This window comes from Ursus arctos, unplaced genomic scaffold, assembly GCF_023065955.2.
Source record: "Ursus arctos isolate Adak ecotype North America unplaced genomic scaffold, UrsArc2.0 scaffold_12, whole genome shotgun sequence".
NCBI lineage: Eukaryota > Metazoa > Chordata > Mammalia > Carnivora > Ursidae > Ursus > Ursus arctos.
In genome coordinates, this window is record NW_026622786.1 from 19,667,315 (window position 1) to 19,680,060 (window position 12,746).

Genomic DNA, 12,746 nt, shown 5'->3' on the forward strand with positions numbered 1-12,746 from the left:
ATTAATACATTTTATATTATTTTTTAAAGATTTTATTTATTTATTTGAGAGAGAGACAGAAAGAGAGAGTGTGTGCACAGCAGGGGGGAGGGGCAGAGGGACAGGAGAAGCAGACTCCCCACTGAACAGGGAGCCCAACACAGGGCTCAATCTCAGGACCCTGAGATCATGACCTGAGCCAAAGTTTGATGATTAACTGAGTGAGTCATCCAGGTGCCCCAATACATATTATTTTACATGATAACAAGAAAAGAGGGAACAAAGATATTTGATAAATAAATATTATACAAAAACATATTCATTACAGAATAAAGAAGCACTACTGATAACAATTACAGAATTATAATCCTCATTTCCTCCATTGGTCACTACATTGTAGCTGGTATTTATAACTACCTTCCACCACTACCCATTCCATATTCAGTTTGTCCTCAGTGAGTCCCTTAGCTGGTCATGGCTCTTTGTTTAATATAGGGACTTAAACCTTCATTATTGAAGGGTGTGGGCCATCAGTTGTCCCACCTGGATTGGATTGCCATAGTTTTCCACTGCCTTTCATTAGAGGACATGGTAGTAATAAAAGATGCCCTAAGTGATCTCTTATATACCAGACTTACTCTTCCTTACGTCCATTGTGTAGTGACAGCCCAATATCCTCTGGATAATAAAGGTCGATCACCCAAGACAGTACTGTAACTCCCTTCTAATCCTGATTCAGAGGCAAGAGGAATCCCAAGTGGCCAGGTGGCTGTCTTAATCACCAGTTCGGTGGAATCACTGTGCTTCTCTCTTGGGGGAAGCATTCCTCCCATTGGAACTAAGAACGCTAGACCAGCAGAATAAAAGGTTGTTAAATTTTTGCTAGTGGATCACAAGGAATAATATCAAGAAGTACTGCTCCCATTTCTACCTGTTGAGTACTGGACCACAAAATCCTGGCTATGAGAAAAAGAGTACAGTATATAGGATATGCATTTAGAGCTTATACAGATGAGGACATTGCCAAAGCCTTGCCATTACCACATAGTCGATGGGTGTACCATTTCAATTTCTTAGTTTTGACAAGTCTTCCATGCCATAAGATGTTAACAATAGGAAAAACTGGTAAGGGACATTAGCTTTCTATCTATACTATCTTTGTAACTAAATGTGGCCTAGTTGAAACATAAAACTAACCACCATGAAGTATAAGTTTTCAACTTGGCATATGAGGTAGGCGAACAAAGGGAACCTTAAGCCCTCACACCAGTCTAGAAATCACATGGAAGAAAATTTAGAACACCGCCTGAAACAAAATAAACACACAATAACCAATATTAATATTATATCATGGCATAAACACTTCAAATTTCACAAATGAAAAATTATGGAAAAACACATGATAGAGTGGAATCCATATACACTTAGGAGTGAGGCATATATTACATTTTGCGTCCTTGCAACAAAACGACTTTTATGACCTTGGACAACTACTTACCCCATTAAAAATTAGTTTCATTGTTTCTGTAAAGCAATGTTAACAATGCTGATTTTAATAGATAATTATACAAATAAAAGCAAATGTATTTACATAAAAGGACATATAAGTATTATAGAAATACACAATAGAAATAATATTACAATATATGATTATAGGACAAATTTTATTTAAGTTACTGGAAGTAAATTCTATAGCCTGTTGCATCCTTCCTTGGAAAAAATTTTATCTTAAATGTGTAGTCAAATCATTAACAATATAATTTGGTTGTTATATGTTAGTATTATTTAAAGATTTAGCTTGTTCATAAATAGAATATTTTAAGGGAAAAGTGTCTATACACATATATGAATAAATGTAGCACTGTACATTTTAGAATTGTAGTCACATTATAATCAGTTAACCTTGTTAAGGAGATCCATTTCTTCTCATACATAAGAGCTAGACATTTTTACTTAAACTCATGGGAGCATATTTAACTAGAGAAGTTACTTTGAGAATATTTTTACACAATGCATATAAAGAGCTTCTTATTGAAAAAAATTAATATGGTATAAATGGGCTTATTCCCAAGTGCATATGGTGATAAATGACAAATTTACATTAATTTTTGGAGATAGGTAAAAGACATGTATCATTTACTTTCCACATAGTTCATTATATAGAAATACAAATATTAATTTAAAACAGTAATACCTTTCTACATACTGTCTGAATATGCCCAAAAGAGAAATGAGATTTTTTGACCTCTTTTTTAAAAGTATAAGTCATATTGTTACCGGTGTGCAGCAGTGCCATCAAAGTACACACATATATTAATCTCAAACACCCAATGAATATTTAACTTTGCATCCTTTATCTTATTATTGAAAATGTGCTAAGCTAAGGCAGTTATATTTTGATCATTGGTTAGGCTTTTTCCTTTTACTTTTTTAGAATCAGTAGGTTTAGGGATCTGGAGAATAATGGGTCCCTGACCGTGTGGGAAGATGAATTCCTTTTCTTTCTTTCTTCTTCTTCTTTTTTTAATGTAGAAAAATGATAGGACCATTTGACTCTCACCATCAAAATGTTGTCAGATTCATTACTTCTTGCTTGTGTCCCCCTCCTATGACTAAAATACTTAATACCTGTTCTTTTTCTCTTTTTATTATATATATTTCATATACATATTGCCTCTGAGGCATAGCACAACTAAATCATGAAAGGTGTTACTCTGCATAGATAAATTTCAAGCAAACGTTTTCCAAACCCAAATATATGATTTTATCATCATCAAAGAGCAAAATGTCCTCCAAGAGCATAAATACAAGGAGAAAAACCTCATTAATCATATGGAATCCCCTCATTGTTTGTTCACAACCTGCTCAGGAGCTTCCCAGGTATCATCTGACACCAGCTCCTGTGCAGAGGACAGAGAGAGATGGAAGAAAGTGGTAGGGCACTTCAGATCAGTAGGTGGCAGTTATAATGAACAAAGGAATTTTACAAGGCTTGTCTTGGGGGTCTGTCCGCAAGACAAATAGATTTCCACACTCACCTCTAAATCCTAAAAGTTTATAGAGGGGCCTTAACTGGGATCAGTTATGTATACTGTCCAGAGGGTCTCAATACCACACTTCCATCTCAAGTTTGTGTCCTTGGGGCAGCCTCTGGGAGCAGAGAAGGCAAGTAGCACACATATTCCAAGGACAGGGGAGAGGGTAAGGAGCTTCCCACTTCCTGGGTCCAGCTTGCAGGTCAGCTGGCAGTCATAACCTCCCCATGACCTCTTCCAACACTCCACGCATTGTGACTGGCTCTTACAATCTCACATGCTTTCCCTGAGTGGTCAGCAAGGGGTTTCATGACATGGAGGAGGCTCCTTTGACTGCTACCTAGCTGCACTAGAGACAGATGCCACAGCAACGAACAGACGCATGCAAGAGGAAACACAAGTTAAGACAATAATTAGCCAGGGGCGCCTGGGTGGCGCAGTTGGTTAAGTGTCTGACTCTTGGTTTCAGCTCAGGTCATGATCTCAGGGTCATGAGATCGAGCCCCTGTTTAAGATTCCCTCTCTCCCTTTCTCTCTGCCCCCCACCTAAAGACAATATTAGCCAAATTAGTAACAACCTTTTCCACAAAAATGGAAAATTATCGTAACTGTTCTTTTACTACCTCCCCTAGGCAGGGAGTTGAATCACTCAGGACATTCACTTATGTCCTCATGTGATTTAATACTGACAACACATTAACAGACTCATCAAATATGAACACACACCATTCTGATTGGATAATGGCACAGGTGCCTCCTGGAGAAGCAGTAATAATGTCCAAAGCCATTCTATTTTGAGGACAGCTTTTCTTATTAGAGATGTTTCAGTGTTCCGTAAGAATAAGCTCTGTTGGCTCTCATTCAAAGCTTGAGGGGTGAATTTAGTAAGGCCCTCCAGGCCAATGGAGGGAACAGAAAGAGAAGCCAAACAATTATACCAGTGGGAAATAAAACAGCTTTAGGAACTTGATCTAGTTGTGCATACCATACATGTTGGCCGGAAAGGCAGCACTAGCAGGTGCGAGGAGATGGGGCAAGATATGTCAGACCAGAACTTTCACCTTCTCCCCTCTTTAGATGGTGTACAATCCATTGTCAGCATAGTGCATTTTAACAGGTCAAACTTGCATCAGGACAACAAAATCCCAGTGAAGATTGGGTAGTTCTCCCTCACCGATGGGTGCAAAGTAATTCACCCATCCCAGTGAAATATCCCATTGCAAATTCCGGTAGATATTGCCTTTATCAGGCATTTTGGGGCTCGGTATTCCAGCAGCATAGCATATTGATCCTTGATGAGAGTCTGAGCAATGGTAGTTTCCTGCAACTTCCATATCTTTATGGTGTTGGGTGCCTCTGCAATTTGGCCCTATCAGCTGAGCATTCAATTATATCAAAGCCTGGGACAGTACTTTAGTCCACTTGGCCAAGCTGGTTTTATCTATTAGTAACTTGATATTTTCCTTTCTACCAATCCTGGTGCTTGTGAGCTCTAGGGAAGATGGAACCTCCACTCAAATGTCACATTCTTTTGCCTAGTCTTACGTATCATGACTTTTGAAATGTGACCCTAGATCACTACCCGTTTATCAAGGGTATCCATCCATATTAAAACCCTCACTCAGAGGGAAAGGGCCAATATAATCAACTTTCCAATCATTCCCTGGCTGGGAACTCCAGTGAATGGCCCCAGACACCTTTGGCAGTTGCCTTGGGTGTTGCTTAGAACATACATGACATGTTAATACTGCATTAACCAAGTTACTATATTTCCAGGACAATCCAGCATCCTTGGCAGTGTGCCATCTCACCGTGGTATTGTGGTGGCTGCTTTTTTGTATGTATCTGCTCTATCCATTGAAGGGGCGTTTGCTAGGCCTTGTACCTGAGCTAGAATAGCAGCTTCCTGATTGTCAAGGTGTGTCAGTGCCTTATGAGGCGGGATGTGGAAGACGGTGAGGATTGCTTCAGGCTCTTGCCGGTGAACCCAAATGTCTCTTCACACATTCTGGCCCAGTCACAAATTATTTACCCCTCAGCTTCCAATTGTCCAAGCTGTAAGGTTAATCCCTTTAGAGCAACCCAACTCTCAGTGCAAAGGGTTAATGCCCAGAGCTCATAAGTGATCGCCAGCCAAACCACTCTGTGTTCATCCCATCGACTGCTCTTTCATTCCTTCCTGAGAGGGTCCACCTTAGGAAGACTGTACATTGCCAGGAACTATTGTTCAATGACAGCATATCACATTTCTTCTCCCTTCCAGAGCTGGTACCAAAATCCTAGGGTCACTCTCCCCTTCTTTTGTCTCTGCCCCAGTACCTAACCTATGCCTTTCATAGTCATAGACACAGCTCATTCAAATGGTAGCCCTGCTTGGGGGTTGTTCAGAGCTTGAATCTGTTTCACTAGTATTTTTGCCTTCTCAAAGGTGGCCTGCTGTTCTTATCCCCAGTCCCACACATGCCCCTTCTTTACCAGGTAGCATAAGGGTAGAGGTACCATGCCAGGTGGGGAATAAAAGTCTTCTAAAACCCCAGAATCTCCATAAAGATGTGTATCTCCTTTACATTTTAGAAGTTGGATAAGCTTTCATTTATCAGAGATCTTCTGGGACAACATGTGTCTCACCTGACAGAATGGCTCCCAAAACCTTATGGCAGGGTCTGGGCCTTACACTTGCTGTGGGCTCACTGCCCCTCTTTTTCCTCACAGATGGTCCAGCAAAGTCCTGCAGCTTATACAAGTCTCCAATGTGAACCTTATATCATCAATGTAATGGGTACATTTTACAGATGTGGGGAAAGAGAATAGGACAGATCTCAGGCTACCAGCCCATGACATATTGTGGGACTGTGCAGGTAGTCTTGGGGAATCACTTCATTATTGTCCCTCCCACAAGATGGCAGATTGATCTTAGTCATTAGAAACTTGTACTTGTCAAAGTCTTTTCCATGATTCTCCTTGAAGATGAACTACATTCACAGAAACACTTTTTGCCAAAGTATCAGAGTAAAGTAAAACGATAACTGTCTATAAATGAAAAAATATTAAAAAATGGCCATGGTTAAAGAGACGATGAGAGTTGATTATAATGCAATTGACAAGGGAATTTGGTTATTTCTGCAACATACATTTTAAAATTATGACTGATAACCTTATACCACAACATATCAGATTTTTAGGAATTTTACAAAAATGAAATGGAATGAGTTCAGCTCCCGGGTCAACTGGTGGTCATGTTTTCTCAATGACCTATCCCACACTGACTAAAAAACAAAAGAATTAATAACACAGCTTCTAACAATACAAATATGTTTTGGAACACATATGTGTTTGGTATTTAGTTAGACTTTGAGGTAGAGTGCTAATGATAGAGAAATAAACGATAAGAGAATAAGTAGCATTTGCTCATGGTAATGCTCTTGAAAGGACTTAACATAATATACAGGGTTAGACAGACACACACATATCCGAAAAGCCTAAAAAGTTACTGATCATATTAAACTAAAACAACAGTGTTTCTGTGTCTTAGCTCAGAGGAAACAGAGATAACCACACCTAAAGAAAGATAGGAAGCGGGAGGTTATTGCTTGCATACGTTGGGAAAGGAGAAGTTCACCTAGAAGGAAAATTTGTAGTAAACATAACTTTTTAAAGAATGGTTAGTAGAGCTGGGGCTTTCCATGCAGGCTAGTTTAACTTCTACAAACTATCATTTATGAAACCAGAGTGGGAACTCTTCAAAGATTGGTAAATCACTTACCACATTTTGTTCTTTTTAACCAAAGAATAGTGTTTAAAGTGGGAGAGAGCAATTGCCATAGGGGAATTTTACTGCATTCTTCAGCAGTAATGAAAAATACATAGAAATGTGACTGTGCCTTCAGGGAATGGAAATATTCATATAAGTTTTTCTCAAACGTATTTCACGAAACAGAAAACCAAACAAATGCTCTACAAAAAACAATTATTTTTTTATAAAATGGGAAACACCGCATAGTATATTTTTTAACTGAATCATGAGATAGATGGGTATATTAAAGACTTAAGTTCTCTTAAGTAGAGAATTCTGTTATAAATTATTTAAATAACTATTTCCCAAGCTTATTTGACAGTGGAATACGTGATCCATATCTATCTTTATAAGCAAGCAACAACAGTATTTTTTGTCAATCATTACATCTGTCTATCTAACAAAAGAACATATTTTGGAAAAAAAATACCAAAACAGTAGAGATTCATTAAATATAGTGATGGCTATTCCAGGGGCCAGGGATTAATTAACAATAGGCATACACAAAATAGATGATAGATGATAGATGATCCCTATTCACAGGCTTTGTTCTATACTTAAATTATACTCCAATTCACAGTTAAGGGAGTCGCGTGAAAGAATTTCAGCAGCACCTACAGCAGAAATTTCTTTTTTTCCCCCTCAGTTTTACTGAGGAGTAATTATCAGGTAGCTAAGGATAATTGTTACTTTATGGCATGATTATTCTATTTTTGTAAAATTTTGATTTATCAGCTTTATTGAGGCACATTTACATACAAAAATGCACTGACTAGTTTTGACAGATGTGTACATTAAGGCATCCATTTCTATAATCAAGATAATGCTCTCCATGTCCCCAAAGGTCCTTTTAGGTCCTAATGAAATAAATCCCATTTACGACCCAGTCCCAGTTAATCACTGACTAGAAAAAAACAAAACCAAACCAGTAAACACGATATTTAAGATATGAAGTTTGGCCTATAAATCATATGTATCTACAGTCTGCATCTGTTACCATCACAAAAATAAATAAAGTGATGCCAATACTGGCAAAGTGTCATGTCAATTTCTACACAGCCTTGCATAAGGTATCAGTCTCTCTCTTAGGATTTTTGAGTTTCTGAGGATGGTTTTCTTCATTTTCATAGACTGAAAATTCATCTAAAGGGGAATCTGTAACTTTGTACAATCTTCCATTTGGAGTATATTTTTCTCTTTATGTCTGGGAAGGGTGGGGTCCGGGCAGAAAGATTTTCAGGAAAAAAATGTCAATCACATGCTAAAACAACAAACACACTTGGCTAAGAAATTTAGAAATTTTACTCAGTGGGTAAGCTGGAGTACGCTAAAATGTCTTTAACGGGGAATGAGTAGACAAAGCATTTATGCATGCTAGAGTTACTTGAAGATTAACCTCTTCCTTCTCTTTTTGTTAAAATAATTTAGGCAGCTTATGCTTTTTGCTTTGTTTTGTTTCTCTTTTCCCATGTAAAGAAAGTTTAAGTACAAACTGCCTCTCTATACTTTTTAGATAATCTAAATATTACACGTGTCCCTAAATTTCATTATCCCTCATCAGTCTGGAATCAAGTGTTATTTTTTTTTTAAAGATTGTATTTATTTATTTGACAGAGATAGAGACAGCCAGTGAGAGAGGAAACACAAGCAGGGGGAGTGGGAGAGGAAGAAGCAGGCTCCCAGCAGAGGAGCCTGATGTGGGGCTCGATCCCACAACGCAGCGATCACGCCCTGAGCCGAAGGCAGACGCTTAACCGCTGTGCCACCCAGGCACCCCTGAAGTGTTATTTATATCTTTGGCTATGATCCTCTTCAGTTTCTCATGACCGTAATTTCTTTGACTTTTGATTATTTTGGTTTTCTTACCTGTTCTCACAAAAATGATTACATTTAACTGAGCAAAACAATTCACCTTGATTTTCTCTTCCGCTAATGATGGCATAATACATATTATTCAACTACCAAATATGAACTAATTTCAAATATAATGATGGCATCAACTGTTGTGGGGAGGTAGATAACCCCTCAGTTATATTAGATTTGTGCTCTCACTAATTGTATCTCAGGTAAAGAATTTACTGGTAGGCAGAGCTCTACTGTTCTTGAGCACAGAGCAGTAGTGAGGGCGTTATCTCTGTGTCGCATCTCAACGTGATGAGTACACAATTGCCAAAGAGGCAGAATGCCAATGAAAATAATGCAAAAGCAGGGTGAATTTTACAGCAAAATACTGACATTTTTGAATTTTGAATCAAAATAAAATTTTGATTGCTGGAAATGCATCCATTAAAACTCTACGCCTAAGCACATTTAAGAAAACAATAGGAGATTGCTTAGAATATGAAAACACAAACTTCACAACTGATATATTTGTAGTCACAAAAAACATTTTTTTCCTCAAAAGAATGAAGTGCTGATATTTGCTTAAATTTATACAAAATGGAAAAAATGTGTGGAAGAATATATTAAAATTTGAACATTTGCTATTAACAGGAAGTGACATTTGTGGGGTGAAAGAGAGATTAAAATTTTTAAGAATAAACTTTTGTTTTAGAAGTTTTATTTTTATGGAAATGTTGTAATAATAGTACAAATATTTCCCATAAATCCAACATCTAGTTTTCCCTATATTAACATACTACATGAGTATGGTAATTTGGCACAACTAATGAATTAATTTCGATACATTATTAGTAACTAAGCTTCATATTCTATTCAGATGCCCTTAGCTTTTACTTAAAAATTGTTTTTCTCTGCCAGGATTGCTTCCAAGGTAGAAATAAATATTTCTATATGTATCCATCTGTGTCTGCACTAAGCTAACTATGAGTTCACATTATCTTCAACTCCAATCCATTAACATATGGATCATTCTAGCTTTCTCACTTTGCCTGTCTGAAACTTCCCACTCCAACAGTGAAAAACCTGGTTCCTAACATCTGCCATCCATTTATTTCACTGTTGAATTCTACTATATGTGTATAACGGTTTTAGAACTGTTAACCCAAATCCCCATAGTAAAACAACTTTACCAAATATAATACAATGACTGTGTATAGTTTCATTTATTTTAAGTCTTACAGTCACCATTCATTTTCGGTTACTACCCCTTACGTTTGGTTATTTCATACATTTATAATACATTTAGATTCTTTCGTCACAGTCTGCATTCCATCCTGTGCCCAGACCTTCAAAATGATTTTTAAAATTTGCATACGTTAAGGTTTACTCTTTGTGATATGTAAAGTTCAATGGGTTTGCTATGCAAAGTATCATGAGTCCACTATTCTAGTGCTGTACAAAATAGTTTGTCCCCCTAAAAATCTTGTTTCATCTATTCAAACCTCACCTGCAACCCTAGGCAACTACGACCTATTTTTTTGTTATAAAATTGCTTTAATTCGGTTCTCTCTGCATCACAAGCCCTTGGGCTGGGCAGTGGAATGTGCCATGCTCCCCATCACAATACTGAGCCTGTAATTGTGGTTATCAAAAAATACATCTGTGTCATCTTTATAAAAAACCACGTTTGCTCCCCCTTCTTTTACAACAGTATAAACAAATTATAAATATTTACACCCCTGTTCCACCTCAACATGGACTCAAGAATCCACGTCCAAGGGAGGGGCTGGCCAGCATGAGGTCTGCTCTCAGGGGAGACCCATGGGCCTGTGAATACAGGACGTTGTGGGGGAGACAGTTAAGACTGGGGGTCACTGTCCCACCTTCTGGAGCCCCAGCAGTAAAGGTGGACAAAAAACAGAGCTTTGGTCCAAAATTTACAAGGGAAAGGAAACCCTGAAAGTTTATGAGCACGTATCCAGGGGGGCTCAGTCGGTTAAGAGGCCAACTCTTGGTTTGGGCTCAGGTCATGATCTCAGGGTCATGATCTCAGAGTCCTGAGATGGAGCCCCGAGTTGGGCTCCATGCTCACCGGGGAGTTTGCTTGCGAGTTCTCTCTCTCCCTCTGCCCCTCTCCTGCTCTTAGTCTCTCATAAAGAAGTAAATAAATAAATAAATAAATAAATAAATAAACAAACAAACAAATAAATAAATCTCTAAGAGTGCAAATCCCCGGGACAGAGAAGAGGCTAGGTGTGAGTAAGGCATCTGCAGGGGTCAGACAGGCCAGAGTGCATCCCTCTGAGTATGATCTATCTATTGTCCTGATCATTTTATCTTTTCTGGGTTGTCATATAAATTGAATCGCATAGTATATGCCTTTTCATACTGGCTCCTTTCACTTAGCAATATGCATTTAAAATTTATCCATGCATATTTCTTTGTGCCTTGAAAGTTCATTTCTTTTTATTGCTTGATAATATTCCATTGCATGGATGTACCACGGTTTCCAGTTTGTTTATCATTCTTTGTGAAGGACATTTTGGTAATGACAAATGATGTTGAGTATGTTTTCATATGCCTATCTTCCATCTGTATATCTTCTTTGGTAAAGATCTATTCAGACGTTTCACCTGTTATTTAATTGTTTTTTTTTCATTGTTGAGTTTTAAGCCTTCTTTATATATTTTGGATACAATCTTTTATCACTTATGTATTTTGCAGATATTTTCTCTCAGTCTGTACCTTGTCTTTTCATTTTCTTAACAGCTTTCACAGAGCAAAAATGTTTACTTTTAGATTATTAACATTTTTAAATTAAAATTCTGTATTGTTGGATTCTTATCTTCATTATGTGTGTTATCTTTGCTAATTTAAATTGAAACATAAAATAAATGTTTAGAATTGCTTTCCCAAATACTTCAGTTCTAAATTATATTTGTGTTTATCTTTGCATATGATTTTATTGTATTTTTGTAACTAATGTTTACAAAATGACTGAACAGTCACTCAGTTGATGCTTGCTTTATGAATTCTCTTATCTTTCTTGTCATGAACAGAAGCTTCATATCCAACAACATTGTCTTCAAATTTTTATATCCCCAATGTACACACTATTCAAAACTGATATTATAGTTTTTATTAAAATAACTGAATAAAATTTTATTAAATATCATTTTTCTAGTTGGTACAACAAAATTTTAGAAATACTGGTCTCAGAGTATGTCTAAATAGCACCTTGTGCATTGAAAGCTTTCACAAACTTCAATTAGTAGCACTTATAATTCTCTATTTCTAACCACTCTAAAAATAATTTTGATAGTTTCAGTTACAGAAAATATATAATATTTCAATATGGGAGATAGAAAGTTTTCATCATTCAATTGAAATATGTTGAGTAATCAGGGTTTTCAAGTAGATTTTTTTTATTATGTTTAATTAGCCAGCATATAGTACATCATTAGGTTTTGATGGAGTGTTCAGTGATTCATTAGTTACGTATAACACCCAGTGCTCATCACCACTGTGATGAGCCCTCCTTGATACGCATCACCCAGTTCAAATAGATTTTTTGAACTATCGCAGTCTGTGTAGAAAACCCCATTATTAGTTTTTCATGCTAGCTTTTTAAAGAAATGAAAACATAAAATTATCTGTTCATGGGGCTCCTGGGTGGCTCAGTCGTTAAGCGTCTGCCTTCGGCTCAGGGCGTGATCCCGGCGTTATGGGATCGAGCCCCACATCAGGCTCCTCCGCTATGAGCCTGCTTCTTCCTCTCCCACTCCCCCTGCTTGTGTTCCCTCTCTCGCTGGCTGTCTCTATCTCTGTCAAATAAATAAATAAATAAATCTTTAAAAAAAATTATCTGTTCAGATTACCCTATTTTCAAAATCTCAGATATATCTTTGTTTCCTAAAAACAGCATTTAAACACACTTCTTTTATTCTAGGCCTTTATAGATTTCCATTGCGTGTGTGATTAAGGTGTATGAGTATGAGAGGTGAGAGACTTCTAGTAAATATAATTAACTGTGCTTGACAAACCTTGAAGAGCTTGAAAGTGTCACAGTGCTGTAACCTCCGGTTGTAATTCTGACA